The following is a 17,533-nucleotide window of genomic DNA, read 5'->3' as shown; positions in this document are numbered from 1 at the left end:
GGTCTTATATTTAGATCTTTAATCCATTTTGAGTTTATTTTTGTGTATGGTGTTAGAAAGTGTTTTAGTTTCATTCTTTTACAAGTGGTTGACCAGTTTTCCCAGCACCACTTGTTAAAGAGGTTGTCTTTTTTCCATTGTATATCCTTGCCTTCTTTGTCAAAGATAAGGTGTCCATAGGATCGTGGATTTATCTCTGGGCTTTCTATTCTGTTCCATTGATCTATATTTCTGTCTTTGTGCCAGTACCATACTGTCTTGATGACTGTGGCTTTGTAGTAGAGTCTGAAGTCAGGCAGGTTGATTCCTCCAGTTCCATTCTTCTTTCTCAAGATTACTTTGGCTATTCGAGGTTTTTTGTATTTCCATACAAATGCACTAGATGTTAATGCTCCTCATTCAGCTTAGCAACCTGTCTGCTAAATTTCACTGGAAATGTAGCAAGCTCACTGAGTTCCATTGCAAAAACCAGTAGTATGCATGCTTGGTAAGCTGCTTCAGTCATGTCTGACTCTTTGTGATCCCCCATACTGTAGCCCACCAGGCTCCTCTGTCCATGGGATTCTCTAGGCAAGAATACTGGAGTGGATTGCCATTCCCTTCTTCAGGGGATCTACCTGACACACGGATCGAACCTGTGTCTCTTAAACATCTGCATTGGCAGGCAGTTTCTTTACTACTAGCAAGTGGGTAGCCATTCCTTTCTTTGGGATCTTTCTGACCCAGAGATCCAATCTGGATCTCCCACACTGCAGGTAGATTCTTTACTTTCTGAACCACCAGGGAAGCCCAAAAGATAGCAGTAGATGATATAAGCTCTCATGCAATTGCAACTGCATTATTCTCACCAAATACAGCCTGATGGATATGACAGTGTTACATGAAACACATTAATTACTGAAATTATATTTGTCAGAGCAATAAATATCTACCTTTGATGCTAGAGAATATATGATTTGAAGCAAAAACTTTAATACACCTTATGTTAATTATTTACAAGGATTCACAAACACTGTGCTCTAAATGAGCATATAAATATATACATGTAGTCGCATGGAGACATATATGCAGTGAGAGAGGTCTGTAGATTATAATGATTTGGGAGGATGCTTCTACACAACTAATACGCCTTAAAATTTCATCTTCCATATGCGGTTCATTTTGGAAAGCTATCACTTCCATTGAAATGACTTTTCTTTTGTCTATCCCTCCTGCAATATTATAAAATGCTCAAAGACAAAGGTCACATTTTATTTGTCTTATTTGTCATGGCACTATATATCATAATGGCTATTAGATGGGTCAATAAACTAGTGGATGAAGTTAGAGAACTTCCATAATATAAATGCCTAGGCAGTAAATCAAGAAGATGCTAAGGACAGAGAATTATTTAATCTGCTAGTGGTTTTAAAAAAGGTCTCAATCCCATAGTTCACTTGTCAACAAGTGAGCATCAAGAGAGACAGGTTGTCCACAGTTTCAGATCTAATTTTTGCCTTTTGTTCCCAGTTAAGGCAGTCTTTCTGTTGCTTACTTAAACTGATTTCTCATAAATAAAAATGACTCAAGGACTAACTATTATGTGTGATTCTGTAGGCACACACATAATATACATAATCTTTGTGTGTATACAGGTGTATACACACACACACACACACATATATACACCTATAATGTGTGTGTGTGTGTGTTTGTGTGTGTGTGTATAATTATATACATCCTGGGAATCCCTAATGTCTTCATTGCATCACACCCTGCAGTTTAGTTTCCAGCATCCAACCATTTGACTGGTTTTTCACAACGTTCCTCTCAAAGTTTATACTTATTAGCTTGTCTTATTTCTTGACCTATATACCTATTTCTTTTAGTAGTCAAAATATTTCTAATCTGTTTTAAGAATTCTTTCAAGTCATCATAGCCTCTAACAAAAACATAAGATCACAGTGCCCATTTTATTCTGCAAGTAGAATTCCATAATACATTCTCAGGATGTGGTATCAGTAATTCTTCTCTCTTTCTAGAATCCTTTCAGAGTCAAAATTCATTACTTGTGCAGGTTTAGGTTATACATCTCACGGCCACAGAAGCACTGTTCATATCACAGTCCTCAGAGACTGGCATACTATTTATTGTCACAATTAGTGAATGGTGACTAAGCATCTTAAAGAATGGACAACTAATCCCACGATGCACAAAGGTGGCATGCTGGCTAGTGGGTGCTGCTTATAATCTGATTATCACTGACTCAGAAAGGGCAAACTTCAGCCTTCAAGCCTGATGTAAAAACAGAAACCAAAGTTGCTTTAGTGAGGTAAAAACTTAGCTGAACAAGATATAGGCATCGATTGTTTTCAGTCATTGTACAATGGACAGAAGAAACAGGGAACCTTGAGAGAAAGGAAACAAGATTAGCACATGAGGACCCATGTTCTGCTTGGCTGCGTTATTGAATCATGGGCACTGGAAGAGGGAGTCCAAGCAAATCCTCCAGGTCTTGCTGAGTTGAGGATACAGAAACCATGGAGGAGCATGCTGAGATTGCACAGCAAAGTTGCAGACAAAGAAGTACAAGGGGAAAAAGCTTCAGAAACGTGCTCGGGGTACTCTTGCATTTTTGCTGAGAACTAATCAGTCTATGTATAGAGTTCAAGTTCGTGAGGCTGAACAAAGGATAGTCCGTAACTTGTAAGCTGAACAATCCCAGAGATCAGAGAAAGTAGAAAGACATTTGATCAGGCCACTGAGGGTCCCTGGTGATAATCCACTGGGTCATGCATTACTACTAGAGCTAAACTCTATCTGGAGTGAAGCCTACTCTAGGCCAACCATAACAAAGCTTAACAAGAGGCCTTAAAGAGATCAAGCAGATCTGCTAGTAGCTTAAACTGCTGCCAGATGAAAGGACAGACTCTTTCAAGGAAAACAACAGTGCAGACATGACTCCAACATAAAAGTACTGAGCATGGCAAGAAGCAAGACAACATGAGCCACAATCAGGAGTAAATCAGACAACTGAAACAAATTCAGAAACGAGAAGGGTTTTCTCTGGGAACTCAGGAAAAAGGATGTTATTGGAGCTCTTATACCAATATTTAACTATTTTGATATTGAACATAATAAACTAGCAAGCAATAAAAAACAAAGTGCAAAAGACTCTCCTTAGTATACAATAAGAAAAAATAGGATTTAAGAAATATGTATGCATGATCTTCTGTGCAAAAGATATTAATACGCAGGAAATGTAATTTTGAAACCTTTGAGACAGTTCACCCTCAGAGCCCAGCTGGAAATGAAACATGACAGAAGAGGAAGAAATGACACTTTGTTGAGTATATTTTGAGCTATGACTCTTAGAATGGTGATAATGTTTCCCATAGTCTCAAGCGATTAAAACCTGTCAGAATACGGTATATACAAAATAAAATTCAAAAGGTAACAAACTTGACTCTATTACAAAATGATAAATATAATCACATTGATTAGACTGGGGCAGAAAAAACCAGCCAAAGAAGTCTTAAACACACACACAAATTGACTGTATCTGTAAGGCTAAAGACAAAAAAGAACTGTGTGAACAATATTAGACTCCAGTTTGTAAATGTGCTTTTCACAAGGTTATGAGTTTGTAGATATGAAATTACTTTGTGTGTGTGCTAGGATTGAGCAAAAAGTAAATATATGGTGGATAATGAAAGCCTGGGCGTCTACTCTCAGAAAATAGTTATTGATACAAATGAGGGAAAAGGGAAGGCCAGCATGAATGCTGTAGTGTTAGACTAGGGTGAAAAGCATATGGTATGTTTTTAGTACTCAGACAAGTAGATAAATGTAGAAACATAGATGTATATGAGTGTATGAGTTGATATATATATATATATTTCCTACCTCCTCCAGCAAAAGGGCCTAGAAGCAATACCACTGAAGTAACAATGAGAATATTGTTCCTAATTAGAGGAGTCAAGATCCTTGGAGAAACATTTGGCATCAGGATCGGGCAAGGAAAATGTAAGATGAGTCGGGGATATTTTGATGCCAGAAAGTAAGAAAGTGCTCCCAGAATGATGATGGAGATTTTTGAAGAAGACACAAAACCCAACCCGAAGGAGCTCTCATAGCCAAATCTGGGAAATTTTGAGCTGTAAAATAATAAAGATAGTTAGATTTATAACCTCGAGAAGAAGATAAGATATCCACGAGTCCATACTAATATAAATAATTGAATATGTCAACAAAAAAGGGGAAGAATCACAAGGGCCAGCTCTTTCTTACAGTAAAACTTTCATCACTGAATATAGAAGGAGTAAAGAAAACAGAAAATCATTCATTTTCAGTAATAATCATCACAAGGCAGAACCTTTGAGAAATATTAAAATCAGTGTGACACAGGCACATTGAGAAGCTGTCTGCACAGTGTGAAGCATCTCCCACAATACGCGTCATTATGAAATGGCACACTTACAGTGGAGGTGCCGCCTTAGCCACGTGATCACATTGAATGCTACTCGTCACAAGATACATCAAAGACATGGAGTTTCTTATATGATGCGCTGAGCAGGTCATAACATCCATTCTGTGGTGTTTTTTTACCAAAAAAATATTTAATTTTAATGTAATTGTGAGAAAACGCCAGAAGAATTAAAGTTGAGAGATATTCTACAAAAATAAATGACCTGCCCAATTTTGGTACTCTTTTTTTTTTTTTTTTTTTCATTTTTCAAATGTCTGAATAAGACTAAGGAACTGTCAGAAGACATGGTGACATGACAACTAAATGAAATGAGAGAACCTAATTTATATTATGGACCAGAAAAAGGACATTAGTAGGATATATAGAAGAATACTCTATCATTTGGCAGGATGCAAAGTGTTGCAGAATAACCCATGAGTCAAAGGAAAAAGAAAAGCACAAGGGAAATTGGAAAATAGTTTTAGAAAATGAAAATATAATAAAAATTGTGTGGTGCAGCTAAAATATTTCTTACGGGAAAATGTATAGATTTAATATTCTTATATTGAACATATAGAATCTATTATCTTAAGATAATAGATTAAGGTTCTACCTTAAGAAGCTAAAAAATGAAGCATAAAGTAAACCCAAATTAAGTATAAGGAAGAACATTTTAAAAGATAAGAGCATCCTTGGTGGCTCAGATCATAGAGAAAATTAACAGAAACATAAATCGGTAATTTGAAGGAAAAAAATGAATCTGAAAAATGTCTGGCTAGATTTATCAAGAAGAAAATGGAAAAGTCACAGATTTTAGCTATCAGGAATGAAACAGAAAGAATATAACTACAGAACCTACAGACATTAATCTGATAATAGGGATGTTATGAAATCTTTAGGCAAGTACATTTGGCAGACTAGATGACATGCCAAATTCTTTGTAAAACCCTAGTTTTTAACTACTAAGAATATTTGAATTTTACTTTAAAAGTTCCCTACAAATAAAATTCTAGACTACATAATTTCTCTGATGAGTTCTGCTCAACTTTAAGGAAGTAGAGCAATAATCCCAAACAAAATGTTTTGGAAAATAGAAGTGAAAGAAACACTTCCTAACTGATGTTACAGGGCCAGTATTACTCTGTTAAACCAAGACAAAGACATTTATAAGCAATCAAACTGCAGACTAATATTCTTTATAAACATAGATCAAAACTCCCTTAAAACATAATAACAAATTGAGCTTGAGAATATGTAAAATGAGCAACTGGAGTTTCTAATAGAATTGCAAGGTTGAATAATAGCTCATAAAAATCAATTTTGTTCACCTTATTCATTATTTGAACAGAAAAATTATATGATCAGTTCAACAGATGTAAGAAAAAATTAAAACACTTAAACACTCAATATGTTAAAATTATCTAGCTAAAAATAGAAAGTAAGTTCCTCAGCCTAATAAAGAGCATGTCTAAAAACCCTGTGCCAAGCATTTAGTGCTGAAAGAATTAATGATTTCCCCCTGAAATTGGAGATAAGGCAAGGATGTTCTTATCACTTATTTGACTAAAGGCCTTGAGCAGTAAGACTAGACAAAAAATAGAAAATGTATCGACTATACAGGAAAGAGCGGTAAAACTATATCTACTACAATATAGAGGAATAAACTAGTGATATGTCCAACAGTATGAATGAATCTCAAAAACTTTCTAATTACAAAACGCTAAGCACAAAACAGTCCAGTCTATTTATATGAAAGTTCCTAAGAGACAAATCTAATTCAGAGTAACAGAATGGTGTTGGAGATAGGAAAGATAACTGGGAAGGGGTATAAGGGAAAGTTTTGGAGTGAAGGAAATAACATCTTGTTTGTTCCAGGAGCTACCTGGATAATTACATCTGTCAAAATTCACCAAGCTATACACTTAAAAGAGTAATATTTATTTTATGTAAATTACATTTCAATAGAGTTGATTTTTTTTTTAAAGTGTTTCCCAGGGTGACCAAAATAGGGAGAAAAAGATGAAAAGTGTTTTGAGATAGCTACTAGGAGCTTGCTTTTTGCAGCAACTCTGCTTTCCAGCAGGCTGTGGTCTTTAAGTATACTGTCTGCCCCGAGTGTGCTGCCAGCGCTTCAGCACCAAAGGCTTCTGCCTCCTTAGAGGCAGGAGTGGGTAGAGTATCCTGGGGAGGGTAGAGGTATATTAGGGCTCCAAATGTACATTCTCTTTCCAAAGTATGTTTATTAAGCCAACAAAAACAAACCAGAAAGCTAAGTAAGTCCAAAGCATCTTCTCATACAATTTTGTAACGAATTAAGTGAAAATTTCAACCAGTGAAATTTGGCTTATATAGTTCTTCCCCTAACAGGATTAACTTTTGGATTGCGGGCCAAACCTCGTATCACTTGTTTCCTCTTTTCTCTCCTTCCTGCTGTCTTTCCTTCTTCCCTTCCCTGTCTTCCTTTCTCATCTTCTTCCTTCTTTGCGTCCTTCCTCTCCTCCTCTTTCTTCCTTACTCTTTTTCATCATGGTTTTGTTTGCCATACATTAGGAAAAATAGAACTGGGCTGTAAAGTTTTAAGAAGTGGTTCCTGGCAGGCTCATTCTTGCCCCCATGTGATCCCTGTAGTTGGCACTATTTCCTCACTGGCACTTTCGTACTTGAGTAATTAATGTTTGAAGGAAAAGCCTGATCTGTTTTTGTCATGGACTATGTTCCAAGGTATTTTACTGGAAACATAGCAGGACTGCTATAGTGTGTAAAACATTAGGAATCTAAAACTATTCCTTTCCCAATTTTGCCCTAGTAGCAACTATGCACCCTGATTAAATTATGACTCTTATTTGAAATACTAATGTGCATAACTAAGAAATAGGATGCCTAATGATTGTCATTCTGATCTCAAAAAGTTACTGAATATGAGAGAAGTGATCAAGGGAAGCTTTGTGAAATGCTCAGAAGCATACAATGAAACCAGATTCATCATCCTGCCATTTAGAATTTTAATGTTTCAACTGTTTTTAATACTGTTTAATATAAAAATTAACCTATTTAGAATCTATGGAATATGATTAATTGCTTTGTTTAAGAAGAAATTATAAGTCATCTGTGAAGTGTTCAGTTACACTGTATGTGTATCCCCTAAATTTATACATTAAAGTCCTAAATCCCATGGTGATGATATCTGAATGTATGGACATAGGCAGGGAATTAGGTTAGGATGAGATCATGGGGGATGGGGTAAGACCCTCATGGTGGAATTAGTGTCCTTATAAGAAGAGCTCTCTCTTTCCTCCATGTGAAGACACAGTGAGAAAGTAGCCATCTGCAGTCCAGAGAGACTTCTCACCAGACACCTACCCTTCCAGTACCCTCAGCTCAGACTTCCAGCCTCCAGAACTGTGAGAAATATATTTCTGTTGTTTAATCCACCCAGTCTCTGGTGTTTTAACAGTTTGAGTGGACGAATATAAGTGGTGATAGAGACCATCATTTCCTTTTGACCTTAAATATGAATATATAAAACTAAATTTTTATATAATTTTATATAATTACATGAATATGTATGTAATGACATTATACATATCTTTTGACAAGATCGTGCTTATATTATAAACAATTTTGCCTCTGATTTTAACAACCAACACAATATAGATGTTTTCTCGTGTTAATAAATATTGCCTGATATTCTCTTTCACTGTTTGCATGACATGTCATCATAAAGATTGTCAGGTTCTTTTAAGCCATGCTTTTGGCTATCTAGATTATATCTGACTTTCCATTACTATATGGTATTATGTTATGAATCAACTTAGTAGTTAAGTTTTTGTCTAAACATGTGATTGTTTCCTCACACTAGAATATCAGAGTTGATTCACTTTTAAAATTATCACAGCACATACCAAATACATATCAAAAATATTATACTTATTTGTACTTCAAACAATTAGTTCATAAACGTGACTATCTCACTGAATTTTACAATGTCTAGTTCCCTGCAGCTGAATGTCAAAAGAGAGAGTGCATAAATGTCCCATCGGCCCTGAGCACCATCCGCACTTACTTTTCCTGTCTCATTCCACCCTCAACAGTACCCAACACTATTCCTCAATTTTCATTACTAAGAGGATGAGTGAAAACTGTGTGCTCTTTTATTGTACTATTATTACAAATGAAGGCACAGATAAGAGTGAAAAGTCATTCCTATCTTTATGTTTAGATTTCTTCCTGTATAATTTTTTATAAATTTTAATCAATTTTCATTTCTTAAGAGTTTTAAAATTGCCACTTGAAAGGTTAAAAGTCTTTTGCAGAGAAATGATTAATGTTATTAAAACTAGGCAAAACATTCACAAATTTATAGCAGATGAATAATAAATATTATTAATCTACAGGGTTTTGTGAATAGCTTTTCCCAATTTGTCACTTTAACTTTTAGCTTTTTCTTGTACACAAGTTACAACCAGGTGTTTTTGTAAGGTGGAGTTCAACTTACCTGTGACTGTGACTTCTTTTCTGCCCAGAAGAGAGAGCAGAAACCATACCTCAATTCTAGGGTACCACTGTCATTTTTGTTTCCTCTACATCTTTCTGCCATCACACTGTGAACAAGTGAAGTAAACATTGAGGCTCCAAACTCACTTAAAACTATATAGATCATTTTAAACAATTAAACAAGGAGATTTGTTAAGGAGGGTAAATGATCAGAAAGTAAGTGTTTGCCAGAGGAGACAAATGGGAAAGGAAGCACAAAAAAGAACAACTAAAACACTGTCATCATTTTGGGGGCACAATTAAATCTGAAAATTAGCAAGACAGCTAGAACTTAACTTACATTTTGGAAGTTTATAATGATAAGTAAAAAACTGATCGACAGTCTGTGGTGTGACATAGTTTCCTCTCTGGTGTCTTCAATGCCTGTAGTTTCATATTTGAGTGATAAAAGGTTGGAAATTATAGTGCTACTACTGGTATTTGTTAATGAACCTTTAAATTGGCCATCACTGTTATAGCCTGTTTATGTTGGCTTGGCTGTGGTGGCTCTTTTATTGAAATAGATAACACAATTAATTTACTTCAATCTTCTAAAATATTTGGATTTTATCCAAAGAAAATGACTGTCAGAAATAATGCCAGATTTGGGACCAGCAACAGGAAAACTCTACACATATCACCAACCAAAAGTGCCAGTTGTAAAAGGAGGGGGAAATTGTTGTAAGGGAGAAAGTGAAAGTCGCTCAGCCCTGTTCGATTCTCTGTGGCCCACCATGGACTGCTGGAGTGGGTAGCCTTTCCCTTCCCCAGGGGATCTTATCTTCCCAACCCAGGGATTGAACCCAGGTCTCCTGCATTGCAGGCAGATTCTTTGCCAACTGAGCTATCAGGTGAGGGAGGGGGCACATGCATATCACTCACATGGCTAAGAGAAAAAGAAATCAAATTAATACAAAATTGGTGTCAGACCTAATGAACAACACAGGTTGCTTCCACCACTATGCCAATCTTTGGTCTTGTGAGGGGCTGATGATGTTTTTCAGAAAAATCTTTTTTTCACTTTGTGCCTACTCAAATGTCATACCATATTGACCACTGTATAAGAAGCACGTTTTCCATATAAAAAGGTTATGGTGCATTGCAACCACTAGATACATCCTAGACTTAACAGTAAAAAGCAAACATTCTCATAGACTATGAGACATAAAGCAAAATTATATTTCCCATCCCCGAAAGATTTTGAATTTGAGATGCTTTCTGATAATTTTCATTTTCAAAAACTACTGTCAGTTTTAGCCATTGACTTTTTTGCCATTAACTTCTAAGTAAGAAGGTGAAGCAAAGGTGGTGTTGACTTAGTTTAGAACAGGGCTTAATAAAATGTCATATATTTGCCATTGTTTGCCCTGATAGCTGAATGTTTGTTTTCAAGGTTAATCAAAATAGAAAATAACTTTTTACAAAGACATCAGAATAAAAGAAAGTAAACCTAGTTCTCATTGTTTTATATAAAAGACATTGTTTTATCTTCTGATATGAAGCATAAAATGTAGAGAGCCAAAACTTTTTAAGGATTAAATTTTTATTTTCGCTTTTATATACATATCTCCATGTATATATATTGAATTATTTGATACTTTATCTTCTTTGAAGGTGAATTGATTTTGATTGCTTAAAGTCTAGTTTCTCTATCAATTTCTTAAAGAGGAGAAAGTCTCTATCAAAATCTTTATTTTTCCAATTATCTGTTTCTTTAATCCTGTTCATTTTTGCTTCATATTTTTAAACTTTATTCTTAAGCACATAGTTATGATAATTTTGTCTTCCTAATGAAATGAGTTATCATTGTGAAATCTCTATTTTTAGGAATATAATTTGTGTTAAGGTCAGTTTTATCTATTATTAACACTGCCACTACAGCCTTCTTTTCTTACTCTTGGCGTGCTAAATATATTTCTCCTCATTAGCCATTTACTAAGTAAATCTCTTATTAACAGGGCTGTGCTTATCTTAGAATTGCAGCACTTTTCTATGTATTATTACTTAAACTGTATCTGTTATATGACTTATTGTTGGGTCTTTTATCCATTTGGACAGTTTTTAATTTGGGTGTTTAGTTTCTTAGTGTTTAATATAATTATTGATATGATTCAATTTAGATCTGCCATGCAGTTTTTTCATTTATCCCCCTTTTTTTGTTACTCTGTTCCCCCTTTTCTCATTTGTTTCTGACTTTTGAATACGTAAAAAATTTTATTTCACCTACTATCTTAATAACTATAGTTTTTTCCCTTTCTTTTTTTCTTAACTTGATGGATTACAGTGCACATATTTAGTTTTTTCCTAACCAACATAGAGTTAAAATTGGACCACTTCATGTAAATTGTAGACACAGTACAACTACATATATAAATGAGCCTAAACAGATGATAAATTCAATGAACTCCATTTTTTACTGTAAAAGTATATAAAGAGAAATACAGTTTTCCATTTACCCTTATTTTTACCATTTCTTTCTGAGGATCCAATTTGAATTTGGTATCATTTCTTCAGCCTGAATGAATCATTTTAGCTTGATTTAGCATTTCTTAAGATGTCAGTCTGCTGTTATTTTTTATTCACATATTTCAAACTTCTCTTACTGAATTTAGAATTATTATAGCTTCTTGATAAATTGGCCTCTTTATTAACATATAACGTCTCTCTTGGTCCTGGCATTTTTCCTTGTTCTGAGGTCAACTTGGTTTGATACAATATGAGCACTCCAGCTTTCATCTAAGTGGTGTTTTCATATTATAACTTTTTCCATTCTTTAACATTTATATTTTAATACTTAAAGTGGGTTTCCTGTAGACAACATGTATATATAGGTTTTGGTTTTCATCCAATCTGACAATATTGACTTTTAATTGGGGTATTTGGGCCAGTGCTATCCAATGAAAATAAAATGTGAGCCACAAATATTAGTCACATTTATGTAATTTTTAAAAAATTTAGTAGACACACCAAAAAGGGTTAAAATACTCTTTCAATACTTTGCTTTATTTATTCAAATATATCCAAAAATATTCTCATTTAAACAATCAATGTAAAAATATATTACTGAGTATTTTACATTAGATTAACTCATACTAAGTTTTTGATAGCCAATGCATGTTTTATACTCATACCACATTTCAATTTGGCCTAAACATATATGTCCCTAATACCTAAATGTGACTTTGGCATTGGATGACACAATATATTCAGTGTGGCTATCAATAAGACTGAAGTTAAAGCTATTTTCTATTTGTTCCATCTCATCTTTCTCTTATCAAATATTTCTGCATTTTTATATTAATGATGTTATGAGATTAATTATATGATTCTATTGTATCTTTACTCTTAGTTAGCTCACCTTGTTCCTTTTTCTTATTAGTAATCGCTTTAGAGTTTACCATATTCATCTTTAACTTATCACAGTCTAAATTAAGATTATGTTATTATCACTTCAAATACAGTATAAAAATCTTATAAGAGTGTAACTCCATATTCACTTTTCCTCTTTGGTTGTATTGTTGTCATATGTTTTATTTCTGCTAATTCTATAAACGAAACCATGCATTATTACTTCTTAATAATAAATGTCAAGTATATTTGTTAATAATGACAAGGAAATGATCTGCTACAGAAATTTTTTAAAGTGAGAACATATATCTTCTTTAAATATTTGAATGTTTATTTAAATATTTTGGAGAAGGAAATGGTAACCCTCTCCAGTATTCTTGCCTGGAGAATCTCCATCGACAGAGGAGCCTGCCAGGCTGCAGACCATGGGGTTGCAGAGTCAGACATGACTTAGCAACTGAACAGCATTCAAATATTTACCATTTCCAGCACTCTCACTCTTTTTGCAGATTCAAATATACGTTTGGTACCAATTAACTTCTGTTTGAATATTTTCCTTAAGTATTACTTTTAGTATGAATCTTCTTAATTCTCACAAGTTTTTTTTTGGTCTGAAACATATTTTTGCCTGTAAGTTTGAAGAATATTGTGATACATGCAATAATTCTAGGTCAAGAAATATTTTTCATTTAGCATCTTAAAGATCTTATGCCACTGTCTTCTGGTTTTATAGTTTCTGAAGTCTGCTTTCATTTTGATGTATATTTTTCTCTTTGTCATGTGTCTTTTTTCTCTACCTTCTTTTAAGATTTTCTTAGTGTCTCTGGTTTTCAGTGATTTTATTATAAACCTTAGTGTTGGTTTCATTACCACCATTGTGCTTTTGTTATTATTTAAATTATTGAATTTATGTGTCTGTCAGTCATCAAATTTATAAACTTTTCATGACTATTTCATCACATTTCTTTCCTGCCTCATTATTTTTTCTTCTTCTAGGACTCCAGTTACTAATGTGTTATAATACTTGATAATATCCCTCTAATAGTGAAATTTATTTTCATCTTTTTCTATGACTTTTTAACATACTTTTCATTAGCATGCCTTTAAATGTAATGAGGTTGCCTGTGACTTATATACTTATAATAACATTCAGTGTATTTTTTTAAGTATATGTTGTACTTTTAATCTCTAGAAAATCTATCTGAATTTTGTTTACAACTTCATTATGATTATTGTGTCTAAGATCTCATCATGTTCAGGTTTTCTTTTATATCCTTTATAGAGAAGTTCTAATGTTTATCTCAGCTACCTTTTAAATTAGCACACTATATAGAGTCAGTAAGTTTCTAGAAAAAAGTGAGCAGAAAGTACAAAAATTCCAATGTATACTCAATTTCCCCTAAACTAGACAGTTTTCCCCATGTTTAGTATCTCAGAGTAGTGTGGCAAATTTTTTGCAATTGATAAGCCTATACATACACATTATCATTAGCTAAAGTGTACAGATTACAGTAGCCTTCATTCAGTAGCCTTCATTCTTTGTGTGTATATTTCTATGGGTTTTGACAAGTGCATAATGTCAGGTCTCCACCATTACAGTGTAACATACAGATAGCTTCCCAGGCCTTTGTGCCACCTGCTCATCCCTCACTCCCAGCACCCTAATCCCTGGCAACCACTGGTCACTATTTTTCTTAGTTAATTTGACTAGAGGTTCATCAACTTCGTTGATACTTTCCAAGAGCTAGCTTTTGGTTTTGCCACCTTTATTGATTTCTGTTTTAAATTTCACTGATTTCTACCCTAATTTTTTATTATTCGTTTGTTCTTACTTTGGATTTAATTTGCTATTTTTCTAGTTTTCTCACCTTGGGTGACACAGAAATGAAGAGGTGTTTCTGAAGTTGGTTATTTCCCTTTCCCCACATCAAAGGTAAAATGGGGCTGGAGTTTGATATTTCCCTTCTCCTAAGTCAGATAGGCTTTATTAAAATACAAGTCAGTCAGATTTTGGTAAAATAGTAACTTTAGAGGGTATTCTTTGTTAAGGATAATAGGATGCTTTTGGAATATTTCAGAATGCTGCATTCTTCTCACACTGTGGGAATCATGAGGACATCTCTCTCTAATGTTCATCCTCAAAAGCTAGTGGGACTATTGGGGGTAAAACTCTCATAAGCATGAGACAACTTGTATGACTGGCCTGCCTGGAGTCTCTTAACATTCAAGCTTATCCAAACAGAACTTCCAACAATTCAGCAGTTGCTGTTTAAGTATTTCTAACAGACTTCTGCTCTTAGACTTTTGCTCCTAGTGAAGAAAACACTTTGACTTGCAGTATATGAATCTGTCTCCAGTTGGGGCAGTAGTTTGCCCTGTGACCTTCAATTCTCTGATGTATATCATATATCTAAAAATGATTGCTGATTTTTACTTTGTTCATCTTTTTCTTTTTCTGAAAATGAAGTGAAATGTCTAAGATTTCTATACTGTAGACCATAAACTGGAAGTTGTCCCAGCTTTCTAAACTCTTCATTTGTTAATTCCTTTATGTGCTATTTCTGCATTTATTTCTATCAAATTATATTTCTCCTGATTAAAATCTGTATTTTTCTGTTCCTTTGATTGCCTAGTAATTTTTGACTAGATGCTGGACACTGTGTATTTCATATTGTACAATAAAGGACTTTTTTTTTTTATATATACCTTTAAAGAGCACTGTATTTTCACCAGGCAGACAGTTAGGTTACATGTGGGTCATATTAATTTTTCAAAACTTTCTTTTTAACTTTTTAAACATGTTAAAAAAGGTTAAAAAGGAAAGTGGCTTCCCTGGTAGCTCAGGCAGTAAAGAACTGCTTGCAATGGGGGAGACCTAAGATTGATCCCTGGGTTGGGAAGATCATCCCCTGGAGGAGGGCATGGCAACCCACTCCAGTATTCTTGTCTGCAGAATCCCATGGACTGGTAGGCTACAGTCCATAGGGTTGCAAAGAGTTGGACACGACTGAAGCGATGAAGCAGGCACACACAGAGAATTTTAAGGCTAACTTACTTTCACTTGCTTTCACTGCTAAGACCTGATGTATCATGAGGTCTTTCCACTTTGACTTCAAGAACAGAAATTACTTCCATCTTATGTGAACTCAAAAAACTTGTCACTCCTGGCCTTTCCCAGGTTCTTTCTCTAATTTCAGAGTTTCCCCTAATGTTTGTGTAGATCAGTACTTAACCAAAGACTCAAGGTGACCCTTCTGCAATTTTCCAGAACTTTCTCATTATGCAGCCCCCTCCACTCTCATATTCTGCCCCACATTCACTGTTCATTCCACTTCAGCCTTCCAGAGCTTTTATCTCTGCTTCCTTTACCCTGATTACCTGGCTCCACTTGGGATCCCCATCCCTGTGCTGTCCTTCCAATCATTAAGCTGTAATGTTGGTACAACCACATCATGTGCCTCTGCTCTTAGAGATTATCACTCTTCTAAGGGATTCTGGCCCACAGGAGTAGATTTAATGGTCACCTGAGTTAAATTCACCCATTCCAGTCCATTTTAGCTCACTGATTCCTGAAGTATTGATGTTCACTCTTGCCATCTCCTGTTTCACCACTTCCAACTTGCCTTGATTCATGGATCTAACATTCCAGGTTCCTATACAATATTGCTCTTACAGCCTCAGACCTTTCTTTCATCACCAGTCCCATCCACAACTGGGTGTTGTTTTTGCTTTGGCTGCATCCCTTCATTCTTTTTGGAGATATAGCTCCACCGATCAGCAGTAGCATACTGGGCACCTACCAACCTGGGGAGTTCATCTTTCAGTGTCCTGTCTTTCTGCCTTTTCAGTTATCATATACAAAACAGGGCTTCCTCGTGGCTCAGTGGTAAAGAATCCACCTGCCAATGCAGGCGATGGAGATTTGATCCCTGGGTCAGGAAGGTTCCATGGAGAAGGAAATGGCAACCCACTCCAGTATTCTTGTCTGGGAAATCTCATGTATAGAGGAGCCTGGTGGGCTAACGTCCATTGGGTCGCTAAGAGTTGGACACAACTGAGAGATTAAATGACAACAACAACAATATACAAGACAACTGAGGAGAAGTGTCATTAAATCAACACTTCCCCCTAATGCGTAGTAAACTATCTAAAAGTGGATACATATTGTCTTTAATAATTTTAGTTCAGTGATGAGAACTATTTTTTAATGATCGATACATAGGTCTATATTGTTAGAATGGAGATAGGCGAATTTGCATCATGAACCCACAGACCTTCTTGGGTTGAAAAATGAAAGTGTTAGTTGCTCAGTCATGTTCCACTCTTTGCGTTCCCATGGACTGTAGCCTGGCAGGCTCCTGTGTCCATAGAATTCTGCAGGCAAAAACATTGGAGTGGGTTGTGACATAACCAAATCCAGTTTGCCCTGGATGCTTTATAGTGTACTCAAATATCCATGCTCAAATTTCCCCATCATGGAAAAATAACAAAGCCAGTGAAAGAAAATTTACTAAAGGTAGAAGGAAACCATAAGTTTCTAATACAGTTGGGAAGATATCCAATGATGTATCAGTGATGCAGTGCATCACAGGATACAACAAAGATGCGACAGTGATCTTAAACTTTAGATATAGGAAACTGAAATTTACTCCAGTTTATAATTCCTCAGAGTAGAATCCCAACCTGGAGAAAAGCTTTGTGAGAAATCTCAAAGAGCTGTATCACTATAGGCAGAATTAAGGACAAGTTTAATAACTTACTTTTAGTTGTGTTGTCAATGGGTTTTGATACAGGGAAGACTGGGAGGACAAATAACTCTCCTGTTCAAGGATTCACTGCACATCTGCATAAGGCAGCATTCTGTAATTAAAAAAAAAGTTGATAAGCAATTTCAGACTCAGATTCAGCTAAGACTTGAAATGGACATTCTTCCATATTTGATTCAGAGCAGCCTTCTTTCTTAAGCTCATCTTTTTTTCATTTATAAATCTATAGAAAATAAAATAAATGAAATAAAAACATTCACTACTTAACTAACATTGTCTATTTGGTTGAGTGGGGTTATCATCTCACATATTTCTATTTCCCTAGGCTTTGTGTCCTTATCTTGAGTAATATCTTTGTCACACATTTCTAGCGTATCAAGCATGAGATCTGCAAACCACCATTTCTAGAGAAATATAAGCAATTTACCAGAATTCACAG

General features: G+C 35.0%; 1 long non-coding RNA gene across 1 annotated transcript in view; it reads right to left on the bottom strand.

The window, feature by feature from the left end:
* The window catches only part of LOC136152945 (uncharacterized), a 36,591-nt gene extending 19,394 nt beyond the window's left edge, over nt 1-17,197 (bottom strand). Inside the window, exons 1-2 of the long non-coding RNA XR_010660301.1 lie at nt 17,089-17,197; nt 8,943-9,048 (exon numbers count right to left, since the gene is read on the bottom strand). This is a non-coding gene — a long non-coding RNA (uncharacterized lncRNA). The remainder of the gene's footprint in view (nt 1-8,942; nt 9,049-17,088) is intronic.
* Between the last annotated feature and the right edge of the window lie 336 nt (nt 17,198-17,533).

The sequence above is a fragment of the Muntiacus reevesi genome, chromosome 22, assembly GCF_963930625.1.
Source record: "Muntiacus reevesi chromosome 22, mMunRee1.1, whole genome shotgun sequence".
In the NCBI taxonomy this organism is placed as follows: Eukaryota; Metazoa; Chordata; class Mammalia; order Artiodactyla; family Cervidae; genus Muntiacus; species Muntiacus reevesi.
Note: the sequence above shows the minus strand (reverse complement) of the source record. Positions and strands in the feature narration are given on the sequence as shown.